Raw genomic sequence first — 21,519 nt, 5'->3', positions numbered from 1 at the left:
CCTGAACACTTCCAGAGATGGGGCATCCACAGCTTCTCTGGGAAAGCTGTCCCAGTGCCTCAGCACACTCACAGTGAAGACTTTTTTTCCCAGTATCTAATATAAACCTACTCTCTCTCAATTTGAACCCATTCTCCCTTATCCTGTCACTACATATTCTTGTAAATAAACTTTCCTGTAAGTTCCCTTCAGACACAGATATCTTTGCTAGGGAAATAGCTAAGAGGTGCCATTATCAGTTTGTATGTATGACTCTACAAAGACATCAAGGCACTTGCTGTGGCCTCTGATATAATTCAGTGGACATCCTGATGGAATATAGGAGAACTTGATGGAAAAATGGATTTACTGAATGAAGCAGGAGTGTAATTTAGTTCAGTACCCAGGGATGGCCTTTTGATTTCTAGCAGTCTGAAGCCCAAGCAGTTGCTGAACTTCATATATCACGTGGCATTCTTATCTGCAAGGCATTTTTTCTTCCATGAATGCTTCAAAGAACCTTTGAAGCCATATTAACTAGCAGCATCTCCTGCACGCATAACTGTGCACTATCAGTAAGGACTTGCCAAGCAGTAACTATATTTCATACATTTTATTTCTGGTTGGGAAGATGATAACTAACTGTTCCTTGTTGCCTGCATCCGTGTCACTCATAATTGTTTTATTCTCCTTTATTTTCTCTTTTACCACACCAAAGAGTCATTGTTGAGTATTTCACTGTTTCTCTCTATATTATCCCTGCTGCCCTTTCTGGTTTAATTTACAGTTGTACTACACACATTCTGAGATGCATAAACCAGTAATGCATAGAGTATTCAAGATGTTGTGGGCTTTACACAGTCTTAAGATAGTTTTTTACTCATTTCTTCCCAACTTCTACCTCTTGTTTGCACTGCTTAGTCTTGATCAGCACTGAATTGGCATTTTCATCAAAATACTTCATCCACAAGAGTCCATTCTTGAGCTGTACCAGTTAGTGCAAAACCTGTCTTTAGTATGCAAAATCAAGATTGTTTCTTCACTGTGCACATTATTGATCTATACAGATTACAGTACTAGCATAGAAATAGAGTTTAGTTTCACTTCCCAGTTTCCTTTTATTAAAGGATATATCAATCTTTTATTCCCATTTATGCTGCTGTATTCTATTTTCTCCTCAACAAGAGGTTGTTTAGGGAGGAAAAAGCACCTTGTGTAGTCTTGCAGGTGACAGGTAGGGTGGCACTGCCCCCAGTATTGGCTACTGCAATACCAAAATCTTACAGGCAGGTCTAATACATGCACACCATAACACAGTGCACTCCACCAACCTACCAAATGTTAGAGGTGTGAAAAATTGATGTAATTTCCATCCATCAGAATTAACTCTTACAGGTATCTCATAAAGCATGAAAAACAGGGAATTACCATTTTATTATGAAACAATCATTTCTCTTGCTGATCCTCAAGGGAGAAAGAGCAAAAACCTCCAGAAAGACAGGCATAAGAAAGCTTCAACTATGTGAGATACAAAAAATCCTAGACTGGAGAGGAATATTAGTCTTAAAGCACATTGTAATCTTCCTCCCTGCTCTTGTCAGCCCTTCCATTTACCACTGGTGATAAATACCCTGTCTCACTCTCTTATCTCTAGGAGATAATCTCTTTTTCACCTTTTCCTGCTATTATTCTCTGCTAGTCCTACGGCTTGCATTATACAGCTACCTTTTCCCTTTGGTGGCTGAACTAGCATTGTCTAGTTAAATTCAAAGCAGTTTTTCTCAGCTTATATGTGACTTTGAAATTTTCAGTTTCTGGGTCTTTGAAACCCAAAGCTTGCCTATTATTTTCTGTATTGACCAGTAGGTTCAGACCTTTTCCCACAGACCCTTACCACCCCACGGTCCTGAAAGCAATCTGTTAATTAATCTCCTTCCAAATGGGTGATTACTTCAGAAGGCACTAACCTTTGAGTGCCCCATCTCAAGGCTCCCATTAATATTCAAAGTAATACTGATCGCTGAAAAACCCACAAAGGTCATTAAGCAAATCAGTTACTGGTACTAACTAATTGCACTGCATAGTTTCAAGGGTGTGTGTGTATGTGCAAATCTTCTTCATGTATTTTTATAAAAAGTAATTTTAAAGGAAGCATCCAAACATTCTGTTAATTTCTTTGTGTCTTAATATGACATAGTAATTATTCTGCTTTCTGAAGGATTCCTCATATCTGCAGCTGAGTTTTACTTACTTAAAGGGACATTTATTTCTTTATGAAGGATCCTAGCTGCATAGATACTCCTTGCAGATTGTCTGACAAAGGTTCCCTTTTTTCAGAGATGATTATTTCTTTTCTTCTTTTGCTTGGTATTTTTACATCTTAGTGAAACACAGTTTTCAAAACAAACAAATCTTATCTCCAGCACACCTCTCACTGCTACTAATACTATAGATTAATTTTAGCATACACTATTAGAAGATATGCTCAGAGAACTTGTGTTCCTTAGGATCAGTGCCAGAAGGCAGAAAATAGGCCTCTGAGACATGTTTAACTTCACAGAGTTTTCAATTTCACCAGCTTTGATGGTCTTTTTTTTTACATAATTTCACAAAGAAATCCAGCTTGGAGTGACATTTTCTGGCTGGGAATATTGAAATGTTTCCTGTGTAGACTGACATTTTGAAAGCTGAGGAATGGCTCCTAAGTACCAGAAGAAATCAGACAGTATAGCAAGCTCAGGGAGGAACTCTCCAATACAGTCTGGTGATAAAACAAATTTAATTTTTAGCCCACACATCAAACTTCAGGTCACCGTTAGTGCTCAATCTATGACAAAGATAGTTTTCTCCTTCCTTTTCAATCTTCAGACTGGCAGTGCAAAACAAAACCAAGAACTGCCAAGAGCATAGGAGAAAGGACAGAAAATGGCACAATTGAAAAATTGTTCAGATTGTAGCAAGAACACTGAGGTGATAAAATCATGGAAAAATAAAAACTGAAGTTTAAGAGGTTTTGTGGTAAGGTATCTGGTATTTCTAGGAGATTCTGAAAAATTACTACCAAAAAATTAGAAAATACAGCTCCCCAACACACCCTTTTAGGGAATTTTTTATGCTAAGATAAAGTAAATATCTATGAGGGAAATAGAAAAATTAGGTCTGAATTAAGGTGCAGATTCACAAAGTGGAAGAGCTTGGCTAAAAAGAACAGTCACACTTTTAGGCAGAAACTGGAAGCAACTGGACAGTAGACATAAATAGTCTCCTGTCAAATAAGAAAATAGTGATTAATCATGTCCTTTGAAATATCTGAGCAAGAATGGATATTGTAAAAGGTTTGCTCAGCTGCGTGAAAGAAACAGAGAAGCACAGAGTTGGCAATATTGCTGGGAGAAACATCATTTTGTTTGCTAATTGAGATATTTAGAAACTCTGGAATTGTCACAAGTGTGCAGAGGATGGCAAATCGGGCCATGTTAGCACTTCAGAACTAAACTGTGCTAACTTAAAATTCATTAACATCTACTTCCCAAAAATAAATTTCTCAACTTTTAGCAATCATTATCATTAGTTATGCACAGCACTCAGTCCTCAATAGGCATATCCTAAATTAGCTGTGAGTTGACAGCACCAGGGACTTGCGTCTTACAGTTAGCCTTGATGACTAACTTAGTGCTCTTAGTTGGTCCTTGGTGGTCTGAGTTGGTGAAACATATCACAGTGCCAGATGTCTCCAAGTGCTGTGCTGAACCACACATATGCTGTCACAGGTTTTTCCTCTGCAGGCAAGCTAATGTTTGGCTTAGGAGTGCAAAACAGCCATCTTGTTGCTAGTTGCTCACTGTTGCAAAGTGAGGCTATTAGAATTTATTGGAGGAAGACAAAAGCTTCTTGATCTTGTTAGAGGGACTATTTAAGAGAGTAAGCATTTAAGAAAAGAGTTGCTCCTTGAGATACCACAAACTAGAGTTCAGCTGAGATTTGTGAACGAGACGATGATCTAAATGTCATTAGATTGCCTAGCACAAGTACTGTAGGTGTATGTGCAAAAGAAGTTACATCCAGAATGTGCCACACGAATCACTGATACTCTTTCTGTCAGGCCAGTAACCTGAAAGCCTCTGGACAACTTTCACTGTTTTATCAAGGGCTGAAGAGAACAGACTACAAGGGTCAGTTGTTCTGTCAGAGAAAAGAATAAATGAAGCATGATATAGGGTTTGGTTTTTTTTAATTTTCAAAGGTTCATTCTTGTGGTGATAAATGCTTCAATGACTTTAACTTAGAAGATAGAAATTATGCATATATTGATTGTTAAGCAGCTGATACAAGCAGGTTTTAGACATTTGATTTGGCTGACCCATGTCAAGGTACATCTGAAAGTGTGCTTGCTGCAAATGCCTGTTATTTTATTTGATTCCCCGTTCTGGATGCTCTTACAGTTTTCGGAGCTCCTCATCTGGCATTAGCTTTGACTTCAAGCATTCCAAAATGTCTTTTTTGCTTGAACAAATGGATTTGCAAAGCAAAGGGATATTTGTAATTCTTTTTGTTTATTTACTTGTTTGAACTGCTTTTTTCTCTTTTTTGTATGTTGAAATATTAGTGCATTACAATAAGCTCATTTGTGCTTCTGTGACATTTTGGAATAACTAGTGGGAAGGTTTCAAGCCCTTGCTCATGCTGAGTAGTGCTAAAAGACAATAACTCTAGTTCAAAACTGACAATTAGTGAAAGGGTATTTTGATAAATCACAGAAGTGAAGATCCTCATTATTTGTTTTGGACATTAATAAATTTGGGGGGTTTTGAGAGAGATTAAGCTGATATGATTGTAGAATTTATGTTGTGAAAATGTTCCTTCTCCTGTTCTTTTTAAGTTCTTTGCCTTTTCATTTCCTTAGGTGCCTGTTACCATATATAACATGAGAAATAGAGAGGCTCTCCTCATTTAAAAGCTCTTTTTAATTGATTTAAATTGAGGAACGCTAATCCTTTTTCTGGAGATTCCTGGTAATCCTTTCTACTCATCCCTCCAGTTCCACTACATGCCTTTGTTTTAATCAGCCATGAGGTTTTCTGCACCAAGAAGATATACTGAGGAAGAATGAATCTTTCTGCTTTATTCTCCATTCCTTGCCTAATAATTCCTGTCTTTGTTTTTACAGTTTTGATAATCATTTAGCCCACATTTCCACTTAACCATCTACAAAGACTCCTAGATCTTCCTCCAAAGTGGTAACATTTAATTTGTAACCAATTATTACGTATATTTATTTAGGGATTTTTTTCATTTCATTTTTCATCTTTTGCATTTCCAGCACTGAATTAATCTGTCATTTTATTGCCATTCAGAAAGAATTATAAGATCATCAAGCAAATCTTATAGACAGTTCAAATTTTTCTTATCCTGAATTATTGTCTTTTGTCAGAAAACTTTGTCATGACACTATTTCATTCTCTTTCTTCATAGTTGTTAAGGATATCTTTAACAATATAGGCTGCAGAGCAAATCTCTTGGGCATCCTGTTGGTAGCTGCCCACAAAGATGACAATTTGTAATAACTATATGTGTAACCTTTATCATCTGTTTTCCTACCAGGGAAAGAACCTTTGAGAGACAATTCCTTTCTTGTGCCCATGTACCTTCTTAAAGAGAATCGGGAGAAGAACTTTCTTGAAAATAGAAATTATATGCAGTTGTATACTCCCTGAAGTAACCTTTTTCACACATTTATGGACTTCACAGAACTGTAACAGATTTGTGCACTTGACTCCCTGCTCCAAACATTTTGTTGTCTACTCTAAAGGATATAACAATTACCCATGTATACACATTCAAATATTTTTTATTTATCCTGTTTTTTCAAACTTCAAGTTCAAAATATCTTGTCAGTCACAGGACACCTCCAAAAGTTCATTTTAAAGTCTGATGGTATGATTGTCACCTTCCATCCTTTGGCACTGGTTACTTATCACAGTTAGCATTTCAGCAATGTCATACTTCAATCACTTCAGAGTAGTCTTATCTAAGCATTTTTCCCCCAAGTTTTCTTCTTCTCTTACTTCAGCTTGAGACTACTCCTCCTGCCTACAAAAGTAAGACCTCCCCACATTTCTAGGGAGCAAACAGCGATATATTTATTTTGGTTTTCAATAGTTCCTTCCTTCCTTCCTTCCTTCCTTCCTTCCTTCCTTCCTTCCTTCCTTCCTTCCTTCCTTCCTTCCTTCCTTCCTTCCTTCCTTCCTTCCTTCCTTCCTTCCTTCCTTCCTTCCTTCCTTCCTTCCTTCCTTCCTCTTCCTTCCTTCCTTCCTTCCTCTTCCTTCCTCCCTCTTGAGCCAACTCATAGTTCTTTACTAATTTTCTTATTTTTTAATTTTTTTAGCAGCAGGTATAAAATCACAACACAGTTATTTCACATTCAGCTTCACAAAATTGATGTTCCTTTGTGTTTCCCTCACTACTGGCACTAATTAGCTTCCATACTGCCTGCAAACATTTTAACTTACCGTATGGATTGTCTCAAAGGTAAGAACCTTGAAATACTCTTCAGTTCATTGCAATATTTTCAGATTCCCATTGATTTCTTTATCACATTAACATTTTGACTGCCAAGAATTTAATTTTAGTAAGCAGCTGCAGGTTCTCACAACACAGCTGTTAAGAATGGTAATTGCTAGAAATTAGGGGTGAAAAGAAATATTTTCCATCTATTTAAATAGAAAACAAAGCATGTCAAAATGTATCTGGTGACTCCAAAACCCCACTCCCAATTAATGTGTTAGTCATTGAAACTTTTAAGGCTGTCTAAATTGCTAAAGCTAAAAAGATATGGGAAACTGAACTCTTTCAAATCCTCTGTGTTTTCAGATTTAGAGACCTTGTGTCAAATTACATTCTCCCTTCAAACATTAGTCCTTGGTGGCATGAGCTGTTCTGTTTTTGTGGTGCTCAGATGAGAGGCAACGTCCATGTGACAGCACTTACAAATGCAAACCATGTATTTCAGGTCCACATGGCATTTCCAGAACTTAGGAACATGGTGTCTCAATATTCATTTTTCTTCTCAGACCAACAACATCAGAGAAAAATTTGAATTCTCCCCTAAGGACATGTGTGACTTTTCTTTCAGTAGAAAAGAGAGACTTAGAAACAAATCTGAAGCAAGCCATTGCTTATTTTTGTCTGCCTTTCATCAAGATATGATTCTGATTGATTGTAAAGCTCTCGGCACACTTGAAATCCACCCTGGTAAAGAGAAGTTAGTGATTTTTTTTTTTTTTTTAATTGTCTTCATGGTGTATTTTTGTTTCAACTGCTGCATTTTCTCCTCCTAATCTCGTATAACCAAACCTCCTCCAAAGTCATGCATTCATTGCTTGAGTCCTGTAAACCAGTAATTTTGTACTTTGTGTTGATATGTTTAAAAGTAATGGTGGTGTTTAATACTTGATTCACAGGGCTTGATTAGTATTTCCCAACTTACATCAAACCTCCTTTGTCTATTTTATATTCAGAATTGACTACATTACTGACTCAAGCCTTATCTGTAGGTGTTAGCTATTCCAATGGAAACATTGTACTCTGAGAGAGGCCCATTAAAATGAGCATTGTGTTAAATGCTCCATGTGGCAGCAAACTGGCAAAAGAAAGGATGGCAAGGTACATCAAGAAGGCAGAAAAGTGAAATTTTATGAAATAAGTTGATTATTTTTCTAAAATATGTTTCTAATATTGTAACTCTAATTTTAAACTTTCTCTTCACAATGTAAATGGAAAATACTATTACACCTTGAGAAATGTCCTGTACTAACTTTCTTTTTTGATTTAAAATTGGGGGTTGGGGGATGGGGAGGTGTTACTGTCTGGTATTTTTCACTAATTATATCTACTTTTCATTTTTTAATTTTTCTGTTCTCAGATTGAAAGATGTGGGGTTTTCAAATCAAGGCGCTGTGTGCAGATGTTTCTGAGCCGCTCAACTTGAATTCTTTTCCTTCTGTGAACTTGCCTGGACTAGTGAGGTGCAATCAATACTACATGTAATGGCACAGCAGCAAGAATGTAGTCCACTATGAGAGACCAGTCTAAAGGAACCAGAGAGAATGAGTCTTTGAACTTTCTTTGAGCACTGCAGCAGGAAAAACTGATGGAACCTAATTTTAAGGTACCTTGAAACAAATTATTTAGTTTGCCCAAGAGAAATATTTAGAGATGTTTTGGACCAACCTTGAAGCAACCTTGGAGTTATATTCTTTGATGGACATATTTGGTTATGTCCAGATGTTTTACCCTTGCAAGTGTTTCAATGAGTAATGAAAAGGCTGTGGGGTGCTTTTTGGAATTACTTTTGGTGGTTCTTTTGTGCTACACCTTTGATCACTTGACACAATGGTTAACAAAATGCCTTATAGAGAGGCAGTAAACTTGTAGGAAGAAGTAAGAATGGAATATAAGTACAGATCTGCTGTTATTCAATGTATAGCCTTTGCATGGCTTATTTATTTATGATAGATGAATATCAGCAAAACTCATACTCCAGTGAGCTGAGGGGATGTGGAGCACTGTAAGTAAATCCCAGGCAGGAGATGCCTGCTCTTCAAAGGTTCCCAGATGGTGTGGGATGGGGTTGGATGAAGCTGAATTCCCGAGGGCTAATACCACCAGACCAAAAAGGCTCACCATTTCTCACAGGGGCACATCCCATCCCAGGCTTCAGGGTGCTTGTGAGAAGCACAGGAGGATCTCTTGAACTATTACTCTTTATGTACTGTCTTTGGTAATAGGAATAATAGGAATTTTATTATTTTACATTTATATATTACATATATGTAGTCACACTCTGTGAAAGAGGTTTGCACAAGGAGGGCCAATCCTGTTCCAGGAAGGGCAGGAACTTTATCTGCTTGTTGTGGGAAATGGTTTTGGACAGGTTCTGTCGGCTGAAAGGTGCTGCAAATGAGTATGTCATTCTCTTCTGACTGACTTCTGACAGATTTTTAATCCCAATAGTCATCACTTCCTTACCACATCTTGCTCCCTTCTCTTTTCTCTAAAACAAACACACAAACAACCAAAACCAAAACCAACCCCCCCACCTCCCAAAAAAACCAAAACAAAAAAAAACCACAACCAAATGAAACATTGCATTCCTGTATGTTAAACTCTGAAAAAAATTGTAAATCTGTTAAGTCCCTATGTTTCTTCCCTATAAACTGACAGTTCCCTATTTCTGTTTATTTTTACATTAATAGAGACTTATTGCTGCATTTTAATTTCCAGAATGATAATAAGACTCGATGTGCTTTTAGCTTCAAAGAGAGTCAGAGGAGAGTTTTTGCTTTCCAAAAACCTTGTACTGGACATAGGAGATACATATAGAATACAATGTATTATTTGCAGTGTTATCATGTTTAAGTGTCTCTAATAGTTTATGACATTTATTGTAGTGAAAATATTAATGCCTCATCTTGAAAACATTTCTACATATTATATATATTTGAAATCATTTGAGTTCTGCACTTTGTAGAGGCGCCTGGCCAGTGTCAGGGGAATATATCGTCCATTTTACAGCTGAGGAAGCTGAGGAATGCTGGTGCAAACTCCAGCTGCAGAGCTGAAAGTAGAGAGGACTGGGAGTATACACCCAGGAAAAGGAGTGCTCTGTATATCAGAAATTAAAGCGAGGCAAAGATCAGTTTGGACCCAGAAAACTTCTTTGTTTGTTAAATGGATACAAAGGTCCTAAAGCCTTTTTTCATATTTGTTTGTGAATGCAGAAAAGTGATAAGGCGGTACCCTTTGAAAGTTTTTGTTTTAAAAACAGATTTGCAAGGCTTCATTCTTACAGCAGGTATTTTGAAGATTTATAAATTCACTGTGATCTTAATAGTGTCATAAATATAGAAATGATAAAATATGCAAATAAATTACTTTTTAACCAATTGAATAGAGTACCCCCCATATAAAAAGAATTTATGACCCATTTCAACTGTGAGTATGCAAATTAAATGGCTTGGGTTATGAAAAGATATGTGTAAGTGATTACTTCGTGCTTTCTGCAAGCTGACACCTTTAACATCTCTTGGCCATTGTAATTTTTCAAGCTAATATTATGAGGATGAAATGCCTAGCAAACTGACAGCAAGTTTTTGTTTTGTTAGAGTTCATTTTTTTGTGAGCAATGCTAATATTCCTCCTTGACTTCCGTTTAAAACCAGGATTTTTCTGTAACAGATTTAGTGTGACAGTTGAGGAAGGAACCTAGCAGAATTGATAAATGCAAACTGGGCTCACCATGCACTCAATTTAAAATGACAGCCAACAGTGTAAGCGCTTCCCACAGTGCACGTGGATCATAAATCTTTAGTTGTCAAAATAAACCATGCCCAGCTTACATGTTCTCCCATGAGAAGAAAGGACCTGAGAAGTAATACTATAGACTTTAGTTCAGAACAGCTTCTTTTAAGAGCAAAAGTGTATCACAGGTACGCTTCCGTTGGGGAATTTACAGTTGGGATGGTGTCCATTCTAAAGTAAGGCAGGTCCCCACCATTCTATGCTGTGCTACTGTGATTCAGTCCTTAATTTAATATTTATCTTGGTTTTTTTTTTCCTTGTCTCTTTTATTATCAAGAACAGTGAGTCTTTTGAAATCAATCAACAGATGCTAAACTAATCTACCAAGAAAGCAGCCTGCAAATTTAGCCAGTCCTCTACATGAAACAGCTGAAATAGGAATTTTTAGAAGCAGATTCCTAACAACTCTGCACTTCCTTCATGTACATTGATCGAGCCCTTTGTGCAAGCTTTTCAGGCTTTGAACAATATGTATAAAAATAATCTCTTGCTTTTGGATTCTTGATAGTACACCCAACCTCTGCACACAACTTGTTCTCTCAGCCCTCCCTGTCACATGCAATTCCTCTGCACCTCTGACTAACTCAGCTTTTCCTGCTGGCAGGGTTGGCTGAAAAGACCCATACACCTACTCTCACACTCCCATCCATACTTAGGCCTGGCAAGAAATGTGACGTTCTCCAAGAACCATAAGGAGATGCTGAAACTTGCCTGAGAATGAGATTGTTGCCTTATGGCTTCAGTCAGAACATTTTTTGAGGGGGTGTGGATTGCAAAGGGGGGGTGTGAGCAATGTCAAAGCTAGACATAGAAATAAAATGGGAGGTAAAAGTCATGGTTTACTAATCAGCAATCCATTCAGCTTCACAAAACATCAAGAAGCTAAGTCGAGCATATTGCCTGAGAGCCAGAAGGGGATAGTTAATAAAACAGTTTCCAGAGCAGCAAGTGTCTGTGTCTGATTCAGATTGTGAAGCCACAGATTCCTTCTTTAAAATACTTACTGTTTATTTTTCTCAATAGCCCTGATAATCCCAAAGGCCTCTTAAAACTAAAGAACTGGAAGAGAAACTAGTTGCTCAATGAACAGACCCTGTTCATGCTGGGTTGTGACTTACATCCCCAGCAAATAAAACACCGTTCTTCCTGGAATACTCGGGCCCCTTCTCAGTGCAGACAAGAGCAGCAGCACACAGAGGTGATGAGTGTCAGCTGTAATTGCATTTTGCATAAAGCAAATTTCATATCTGGAACATACAAGCCCTTCCAGTGCAAAATGTATTTAAATAGGGAGGAAGAAGAAGTGTGAAGAGAAAATTTAGATTTATTTCACTTATAGTACAGCAGAACTCCGCTGTTAATTGTAGAGTTCTGTGAGCTTGTACTGTCTTAGTCAACTTCCTTTAGCAGAAAAGGCCTATGAAGGACTTTAATCTCCTCTCTCTATGCATATTAATTCCTTTAAATCAGGTAATGGCCTTGTGTTTGAAAAAAGATGTGTGCATCTTATTCCTGAGTTATCAATAGTAGTACTCTTTTTAACAGATGGGAAGTTTTAGTGAGTCCTGAAATAATTACCTGATCTCCTTCTATGACCAGGTGACCCGCCTGGTAGATGCAGGAAAGGCTGTGGACATTGTCTATTTGGACTTCAGCAAGGCCTTTGACACTTCCAGCATACTCCTGGAAAATCTGGCAGCCCATGGCTTGGACAGGAGCACTCTTTGTTGGGTCAGGAACTGGCTGGATGGTTGGGCCCAGAGAGTGATAGTGAATGGTGCTGCATCCAGCTGGTGGCCAGTCACAAGTGGTGTCCCTCAGGGGTCTGTACTGGGACCAGTTTTGTTCAATATTCTTATTGATGACATGGATGAGGGTATTGAGTCCTTCATTAGTAAATTTGCAGATGACACTAAGCTGGGAGCTTGTGTCGATCTATTGGAAGGAAGGAGGGCTCTGCAGAGAGACTTGGATTGGTTGGATGGATGGGCAGAGTCCAACAGGATGAAGTTTAATAAGTCTAAGTGCCGAGTTCTGCATTTTGGCCACAAAAATCCCCAACAACGTTACAAACTGGGGACAGTGTGGATGGACAGTGTCCAGCTGGAAAAGGACCTGGGGGTGCTGGTCAACAGCTGGCTGAATATGAGCCATCAGTGTGCCTTGATGGCCAAGAAAGCCAACGGCATCCTGGCCTGCATTAAGAATGGTGTGGTCAGCAGGAACAGGGAGGTCAGTCTTCCCCTGTGCTCAGCACTGGTGAGGCCACATCTTGAGTACTGTGTCCAGTTCTGGGCCCCTCAGTTTAGGAAGGACATTGAGATGCTTGAGTGTGTCCAGAGGAGGGCAACAAGGTTGGTGAGGGGCTTGGAACACAAGCCCTATGAGGAACGATTGAGGGAACTAGGGTTGTTTAGCCTGGAGAAAAGGAGACTTAGAGGTGACCTTATCACTCTCTACAGCTTCCTGAAAGGAGGCTGTAGTCAGATGGGGGTTGGTCTCTTCCACCAGGAAGCAACTGACAGAACAAGAGGACACTGTCTCAAGCTGCATCAAGGAGGGTATAGGTTGGATACTAGGAAAAAGTTTTTCACGGAAAGAATAATAAAGTACTGGGATGGTCTGCCCAGGGAGGTGGTGGAGTCACCATCTCTGGATGTGTTTAAAAAAAGACTGGACATGGCACTTGGTGCCATAGTCTAGTTGAGGTGTTAGGGCATGGGTTGGACTCGATGATCTTGGAGGTCTCTTCCAACCTCGTTATTCTGTGATTCTGTAATTACAGGATAAAACTTTCACAATTCTGTACGAGTGTTTAATTATGTAGCTCTGAATAAAATAAAAAAACAAAACAAAACAAAACAAGAAAAGTGTTTTGTTTCACTATGAGTTTCAATTGCAAAGGGAAAGAGAATAAATTTGCTGAAGTTTCAAATCCTAAAACCTGAATGTTTGGTCACTGGGACAAAACATATTCATCTTACTACTTAAATATATACATGGATGTTTTTCTCCTGTTCCTAAATAAAGGTACACTATGATGTTCACAGTATATCTAGAAGTCTGTAAATGTATAGCTTTGGCTATTTATGTTTAGATGCACATTTTAGAACATTAGTGCTATTGTGTAGCAATATCCTTGAGAACAAGGATTATGATATTTATATTCTCACCTTCAATCTTCTACTTCATACCTGGGAGTTGCAGTGAATGCAAACTGCCTCCCTTGTGGATATGAGAAGTTAATCCCACACTTTTGGCTATTCATACATATGATAGATACTTTCTAAGACTGCTATTAAAAGGCTCCAGGTGATGAAGGCATTGCATGGGCAGAGTTTTCCCAGTTTGTAAGCATTGTATCTTCACAGTGACTCAGTTCCCTAAGACACATTACCCAGAAGCTCACCAAAATAAGTTGATCTCGAGCCAAAATGTGACGCTGACACTTAGGCCACGCTTACACTGATTTCAAGAGGAAATTTGGCTATTGGAACTTGACTTCCACATTTGCCTTTCCTTTTGTCCTTACCAATAATGGTAGCAAAATTTTGTTACATTTAATTGCAGATATAAATAATATCAATTAGCTTTCTGACTGCTTCACTGTGCCACCCAATCAGGATAATGTCTCTCTACCACTATTAATGTCTATAATTAATAATGTGTGATTTCTTGACCACAAAGCAATATACTTTTAAGAATTGCCTTGAGTGACTGTTCTGAATTACTTGCATGGCATTCTTTATCACTACTTTTTCTCTCCAAATCTTCACACTATTTATCTTTCATCAGAAGCATCGGTGAATTAATTTTTCTCTTTCTCAAATAGTATTTAGCACAGAAAAAATGCAAAATTGAATTTTGAGACTACTCTAAAACACTCACATTCTCTTTTCCTTTTTTTTTTTTTGTATTTCTGCAGATATGTTCACTCTTATGTTGGTCTTTTTTTGTTAAAATATAGTTTCCAGGACAAAGGAACAGATATTGAATTGAATTTAATTGAATTGAACTGAATTGAAATGAATTGAATTGAATTGAATTCCTTACTGTACTAAGCTATTAGCTTTCAGGATAAAAATAAGTGTTGAATTACAGTAATATAAGAAGAGCAGAATAATTAAATGAGAATAATACATTAATACTTTTATGTTTATCCTCCAGACCATGCAGAATAATTATGTTTCCTAAATCATAGGGGACCATGACCATACTATTAAAGGAATAATTCTCCATTTGCTCCACCATCTATTTGCAGCTATAGTAATTTTACAGGGTACATAGAGGTCTTTATTACACCTACAGGACTATTTTCATCCCAGGCCATTTGAATTGTAGCACTACTAATGCAAAAAACTTACTTTCTGTTGCTTGATGAGCATCTCTACTCTCAAGAGACACTTAATATTTCTGCTTTTGTTGCTGCCTTTGATATCTCATCCCAATGATATCAAGGCTAAAGCATGTGGATATTACAACCTCTATGTGCATGTTTTCCACATTGAATAGTCTAAGAGAAAGTACATGGGTTTGGTAAATATTTAACAATTTCCTGAAATATTTCTTATATAAAAATAAACAAAGAGAATGCAGAAATAGATGATGGCTTGTAACAGTAACAGCACTGCACAGCCCCAGAGGTCCTACTGTGTTTTTCATGTGTAAAAGTAATGACAAGCGAGTCCTGTTCCTTAGTTCTGCCCTTAAATAATACTAAACAGTGTGAGGGACTGAGCTGGAGAACACGATTGTACTGCTCCCCATCTGTAGTAAGAGGAGAGTTACACCTTTCTTCCAAGCTGATCTTTAAGTGGGATCCCCAAAGCAGCCTAGGTAGAAGATGCTGCCAGACTATTTCAAGAGCTACAGACCTTAAAGGAAATTGTCCTAATTTTAATGTCATTGTCTGCCAGCAAAGGAGTTGACCCTTACTGACCTAGTACTTCCTAAATAAGGACATTTCCAATATCTTGGATAGTACATGCCCAGACTTAGTAGGTCCCATTTTCACCTGGGGCTAGTGCATGAGAAGTGAACACAGGCATGGACGCAGCTGATGGACACAAATAATTAAAAAATGTTACCACTGTAACTCAGAAGTGTTTTATTCTGTTTGTTCCTTATCCTTGATCTCTCTACACGAAAGCATTATTCAGACTGATTCTTTCAGCTCATCTCAAGCTCCCATTTCTTCTTAATAGCTCTCAGAAAAAGAGGAAAAAAAATAATGTGATGAGAAGAAACATTTTCTCAGTGTGAGGCACATGAAGTAAGAAACACATCAAACACTGCCACCTTCTCTTCTTTACCTGGGAGTTATTTCTTCACTTGTACATACTTATAGAGTTGAATGTTGCTGCAGGCGATGTGCGATGCGAGCCCTGATTGTGATGCTCCACCCATTGACTGTACAGCAACAAACCAAAAGAAAGTCCTTCATCTTGCTCTTTGCTATTCTTGTGCTATGGCACATTGTCACCCTCTTTGTAAACCATGAAAGAGGTCATGGAAGGAGAACAAGGCAGAGTCTTGAAAGAATCTCTTCTCGCTTTCTTGTGTTTCAAAGGATACACAATTTTTCTTCGAAATAAGGAAGTGTAACTGCAGCTCTTTCTAATACTTCTTCCCTGCCTCCCTCTGGAGGGGAAGAAGTAGAAACTAAAGCTTTAGATATTATTTTGACTGCAGTTTAAAACAGTTTCAGTGTAATTGGTCCAAACTATCGCTGCAAGAAATCACACAACTTAGTTAAATAACATCCTAAATTTAAATATGACTAGATTGCCTAAACTTAAATATGTGTGCTGCTGCCAGGACCCTGCAGCTCATGCTGATGAGACCTTTCTGGGGTCAGGAGCAATGGGACTCAAGCTGCTACCATGTATAAAAGAAGCCCTTAGGGAGCTCTGGTGACCAGGAGTGCTGCCAAAAAGGGGATGGTGTGGCAGCTTGGGCAGCAGCTCACGTGGAAGAGTGTGCAGGAAGGATGCTGAAGCCCTGCCAGCTCAGCCAGAGAGCAATGGCATCCACCTCACAGAAAGCCATAGCCTCTCTGAGCTCTGCACGCTCCATGACTGACACAGCTGACCAGGGAGAGCTCCTGGGAGAGCTTGCTGACACCCATGTGTCAGCTGCAGGGTGTGCTTAACAGATCAGGGGCACAAGCAGTGTTCTCCTCTGTCCTTCCACAGAATGATGAGAGAAGAAACAGGAAGAGACAGCAGATCAATACCTGACTTTCAGCCTATTTTCACTGGCAGAATTTAGGGAGTTTTTTTGGCTGTGGGTCAGTTTGCAGGACAGGAGGGCTGCTGGATCAGATGGGGTACACCTATCTCAAAGGTGGTCTAAAGCTGCAGTGCAGTGCCTGAGGCCCCATGTGCTCCACCTCATTTCACAGTGCTAAGGTGTGTAGAGCAGGGACCATCCATTCCTTTGTGCTTGCACAGCTCCATGGTTGGACCCTGAGGTGCTACAGGGGGCAAGGTTAACAGGTGGACCATGGCAAGTGTATTTCTTGCCTATAAAATATTCCATACTGATAAACCTTGAAGTCATCAGACAACAGAACCAAGAAAAGTATGTCCTCATAATTCTTCTCTCTTTCTGGGATGTCCTGGTGTAGCTGTAGGATGTTACAAATTTGGGATCACAATTTTGTAGCATAGGAAAAATAACTCTCCAAATACTCTTTTGGTAGGTGGAAGTGGAAAAGAAGGGGCATTGGTCAGCTTACTGCCATTGTATCAATCTTTTTTGATCTCATTTTAAAACACTGCATCTGAAATGAAATGAAGAACCTATGGAGACTATTCCTAACAAAACACAAATTTAAAGGTTACCTTTACTGTGTCTTTAATCTGTAAAGTGCAAATGGATACAGTGTTTTTCAGATTCTTTTAAAGTATGCTGGTTTAATATATATGCAAAATGTACTGTTTAAGAGATGATTTTTGTCCCATATTTAATCCCTTATGTTTCTGTTGATATGAGTTGGTTTACTGTGCTTGTAGTCAGAACTAGTTTATTTTAGTGAATCAAAAATATATACAGTTTAGTGAATTACGAATATATACAGTTATGGCAAGATAGCATTTCCCTCGTGTATATTATCCTGTTTGTCCACTGAGTGTACCTCCCTGCTGCCAGAAGGGAGAGCTTCAATATGAAAAAAGCACCCTCTGTAAATATCCACTTCATGTTTATGGTTTTGATTTTTGGTGTTCTCTAGCTAGGAAGTTGTGAAATACTTGCCATACTATACCATTTGTATTTCCTATAAAATATGGAAGGGATTTTACTGGGAGAGTGAGCTGAACCCAGTGCAGTAAATTTGATTGCACAACTGCTAATATATTTTCTGTTACTTCAGACTTGGGTGCCTACTGAACAGAGGTTTTTAAAAACATTGACCATGCAGAAGGCTTGATACCTTTTTGGTGTGTATGACTGGAAAGAGCATATGGCCAACAAGCTAATTTACTTAGATCAAGTCAGAAGAGACAGGTAATTGAACTAAACTACTGCTTCCTTCTTGCTGATTAATAGTTCTTGTCTGGTACCTGGTACCATATATTCTTTGTATATCTTATATTCCTATTTTACCCACTATATCCTAGAAATCCCAAACTAGTGTGTCCCTCAAAATAAGTCTTTTCCAGACTCAAGTCTCAGCTCAAGTTTCCTACCACCCCTTCTCCACGGGTCAGTTGATGACCTCTGTATAACAACTGCCAGGAATGTGACAGCAACGAAGCCTGCAGTCAATCTTTAGGGTTCTTTGGCTGAAGGGTCCCCACAGAAAACTGAGTGACTCTCAGTAGTGAAGGAGCGTTTTTCAGTCTCAAGCAATGAGTTAAACAAATGGCTTTAAATTAACAGAGCTTTGGCAGAGTTGTGGAGGGGAGTAACCCATCCTTCTGTGGAGCTGTCGGAGAGCAGAGCATCCACTTCCCAGACCACCTCAGCAGCTGGAACAGGATGGGCCTGTGCTGTGAGTGGCCACCAAAAAGAGTTCACTACTGTCTCTGAATGGTTGTGCTTATAAAGTCAAGTAAAGCAGTGCCAGCTGTGGCCTTCAATGAAGTGGCATAGACTGACTGCATCCACACTCCACCGCAATCTGAGTCTCCCCATTGTCTCTGTACGATGCTCCTGTGGCACTATGATCCTGTGATGCACAGCTTGTTGTCTGTGTATATATTTTAGGGTTTCTTTTAATTCAAAGTCTCTGAAATAATGCTGAAGCTAAGTCCAGCCTATCAAACTGGTTTATGGTTATTGTTCTCATAGCATGAAACTGGAGGTATTTGGACCGTGCTGGATGACTGTGGAGGGACGCAAATCTGTCTTGTCTACACTGCATTCACAATGGTCTATGGCACACACTGGCCCTTAAACTGGACCCAGGGATTGTGTCAGAGTGTGCTAGTTTTAGTCTCAGTTATTCCTCTGAGTGTCACCCAACACTAAGGCAACAGTGTGCACTCAGTTAAGCAGTAGGGATGAATAAAGATGCTTCTCCCACACTATTTTATTTAGCTCTACAGTCAGATGAGCCCAACTGCTGAGTTGTCCCTTAGCATAGCCTGCTTCCAGATCCACCCAAACCTACCTTAGCATCACTAGCATCAGTTTTTTCTACAGAGGTCACACTGGGATTCCTGTGCTCACCTGCTAATGGCTGTGGTGCACCAGGTCCTGCTGACACTGTGTACAGCTCTGTTTGCCACTGGCTTGCTTATAGTCTGCAGCTGCTTTAGGTGGTTCTTAATATTTATTCCAGCTTGGCGATACAAGCAGTCCACACAAACCACACTTCATGGAAGTAAGATATATTTGGCATCATTTCCTTCTTCTCAAATAGCCTGTTTCCCCAGAGTGGGGCCATCCTAGTGAGGCAGATTCAAACATTGGCTTAATGCATAAAGATGACCTTGCTGTTTGTCTCAATTCAGTTTTATTTCTGTCTTTAAACAGAGTTTTCAGTAGTAATGCACCAGAATGCTACAAAGCCTACATACCCATGAGAGTATCCTTAGCTTGAGTCAGCTCCTGTGCTCTTCAGCAGATATCTTGAGAGTTTTATTCACCTTCACTCTATCTTCCTAAAAGGAGTTTCTTCTTTCTGCCCTTCTTCCTTGCCTGCATGCCTCCAATTTTGTATACCATATCAACAATTCTTTAAAAAATGCACACCTCATATTTCCTATGAACACAAATTTCCTCTGAGATTAACATATTTTTGAACAAGGCATCAATTCATCTGAAGACTTTATGAATTCTTGTTGCCTTTGCAAATTAAATGAAAATACTTGCAAGATTTTATGGTAATGGAGAGGTGACACGTTCCTGTTTCATCCTGATTCAAATATTTGCTGTATTGTGATTGGGCCTCCTGTCTCCATGAGGTTTGCTGGGTATTCTATACAGGTTCTGCTGACAGTTTTTCTTGTACAGCATCTGACTTCTGTGGGAGTTCTTGAGAAATTTGCATTGCTCAAACAAAAGAATTTTCATTATCTGCACTCTTAGAAAGCCTGCCTAAACTAGCATGACTTCCAAAAAACTAAGCTTGCCAGCTTCTGCTATTCATGTTTTTGCTTTCCAGTAGGTGTGGAGATTTTTGTCCCTGGCTCTCAATTTTTTAAGAAGTTGGGAACAAAAGAGAGAAAACAGAGGGAATTCCCCTATGAGTACCTGTAATTTTCTAGATAATAACAGAGGCTTGACATTTTTCATAATCACTGTACCTTGCACAGACATTAAAACTTTGAATGGCCCCATGCAGTGCAAAAATTATACCCCAGTCTTGCTCCTATGTTCCAAATTTCAGTTAAAACCTTTTATATGGAGCCCATGCAACCTTATCATCAAAACTAAAAAGGCAAACTCTTCATAACATATGATTTAAAAGACTATTAGAATTTAATTTTCATTGATTCAGAACTCCTTTGTAAATTACTGGTTTAGGGTAAAAAAACAGATTTTCCTTTAAATCTGGATTTGTGCAAAATCAAGATCAAAAAGGATGTGATTAAATGCTTTAGAATTCCACATAATTTAGGAATGTTTTAGCAGCATCTCTATTGAATAGTGACCTTCTATTATTCTGTATTTCAGGCTCAGAGAGCCCTTCTATTCATGTGTTGACTACTAAAAGAATTATTTATTATGAATTTTTCATGTTGTAAGTGTTATACCTTTACTATGTTCTTGCTAGATAATGAAGGTTCTTTAGGTGAGGATTTTGGCATTAGTTGAAGGGAGGGGATGATTTATTTTTCCAGATGAACTTCTTAAAAAGTCTGTTTTATTACAATTGATAACTGTAATAATTAGGCAAATGGATGGAGAAATTAATGAGTTGTCATTGTCTTAAAGAATAAGAATGTTACATTTTAAAGGATGAAGGCAGCCTGCTAAGAGGTTTACTTTCAGCAAACAAGAGATTCAAGTAAATAAATTAGTTTTCATTCTTAATGGACATATTTGTTCTCATCATTGTCATGGTAAAGGCAACATGAAGTCAGCAAAGAGAGAGATCTGAGAATTGGTAAAGCCAGGAAAATGATTTTTTAAGGATTTTTGAGTCAGAGGCTTGAGGGTAGACAAAGCCAGATGCAGACTTTATTAGGCAAATTACAATTAGACTTTTAGGAGTGCTTGAGGCATGCCTGTTTGGTCCTATGCCTTTTCCCTTACCTATATGAAAGATGATCACTGTCTGTCCCAGCACCCCCAGAGCAACAGTGGGAAAGAGATCATGGCCAGCAATTCTGCTTGTCCTAACAGAGGAAGGATAGGCTACAACTCTGTCTTATATAAGACCAGCTGTGGGATTCAAGCTGTCAGACAGTCTTGTCGTCCAAAATATGTCGAAGTTGCCACTTTCACATCAACTTTCCCAGTGAGTCAGAGCTTATCTGACATCCCCCACTGATGGCCAGAGTCTGAGTTATAGCAGATTGTGTGTTAAAGTCACCATAAAATCCAATGGAAGTGTTTCACCAGTCATAGTGCCACAGCTTACAGAACAAGTGTTGAACAAGGATTTTTATTTTCAAACTTATATTAATGACCATGAAACAAGGTCAACAGAAATCATTGCATTTCTAGAAAGAGCACTGCTCATTACCACTAATCACAAAAATGAATCATCTGCAAGCTGCCTGCACT

The sequence above is a fragment of the Aphelocoma coerulescens genome, chromosome 3 (genome assembly GCF_041296385.1).
Source record: "Aphelocoma coerulescens isolate FSJ_1873_10779 chromosome 3, UR_Acoe_1.0, whole genome shotgun sequence".
Lineage (NCBI taxonomy): Eukaryota > Metazoa > Chordata > Aves > Passeriformes > Corvidae > Aphelocoma > Aphelocoma coerulescens.
Note: the sequence above shows the minus strand (reverse complement) of the source record.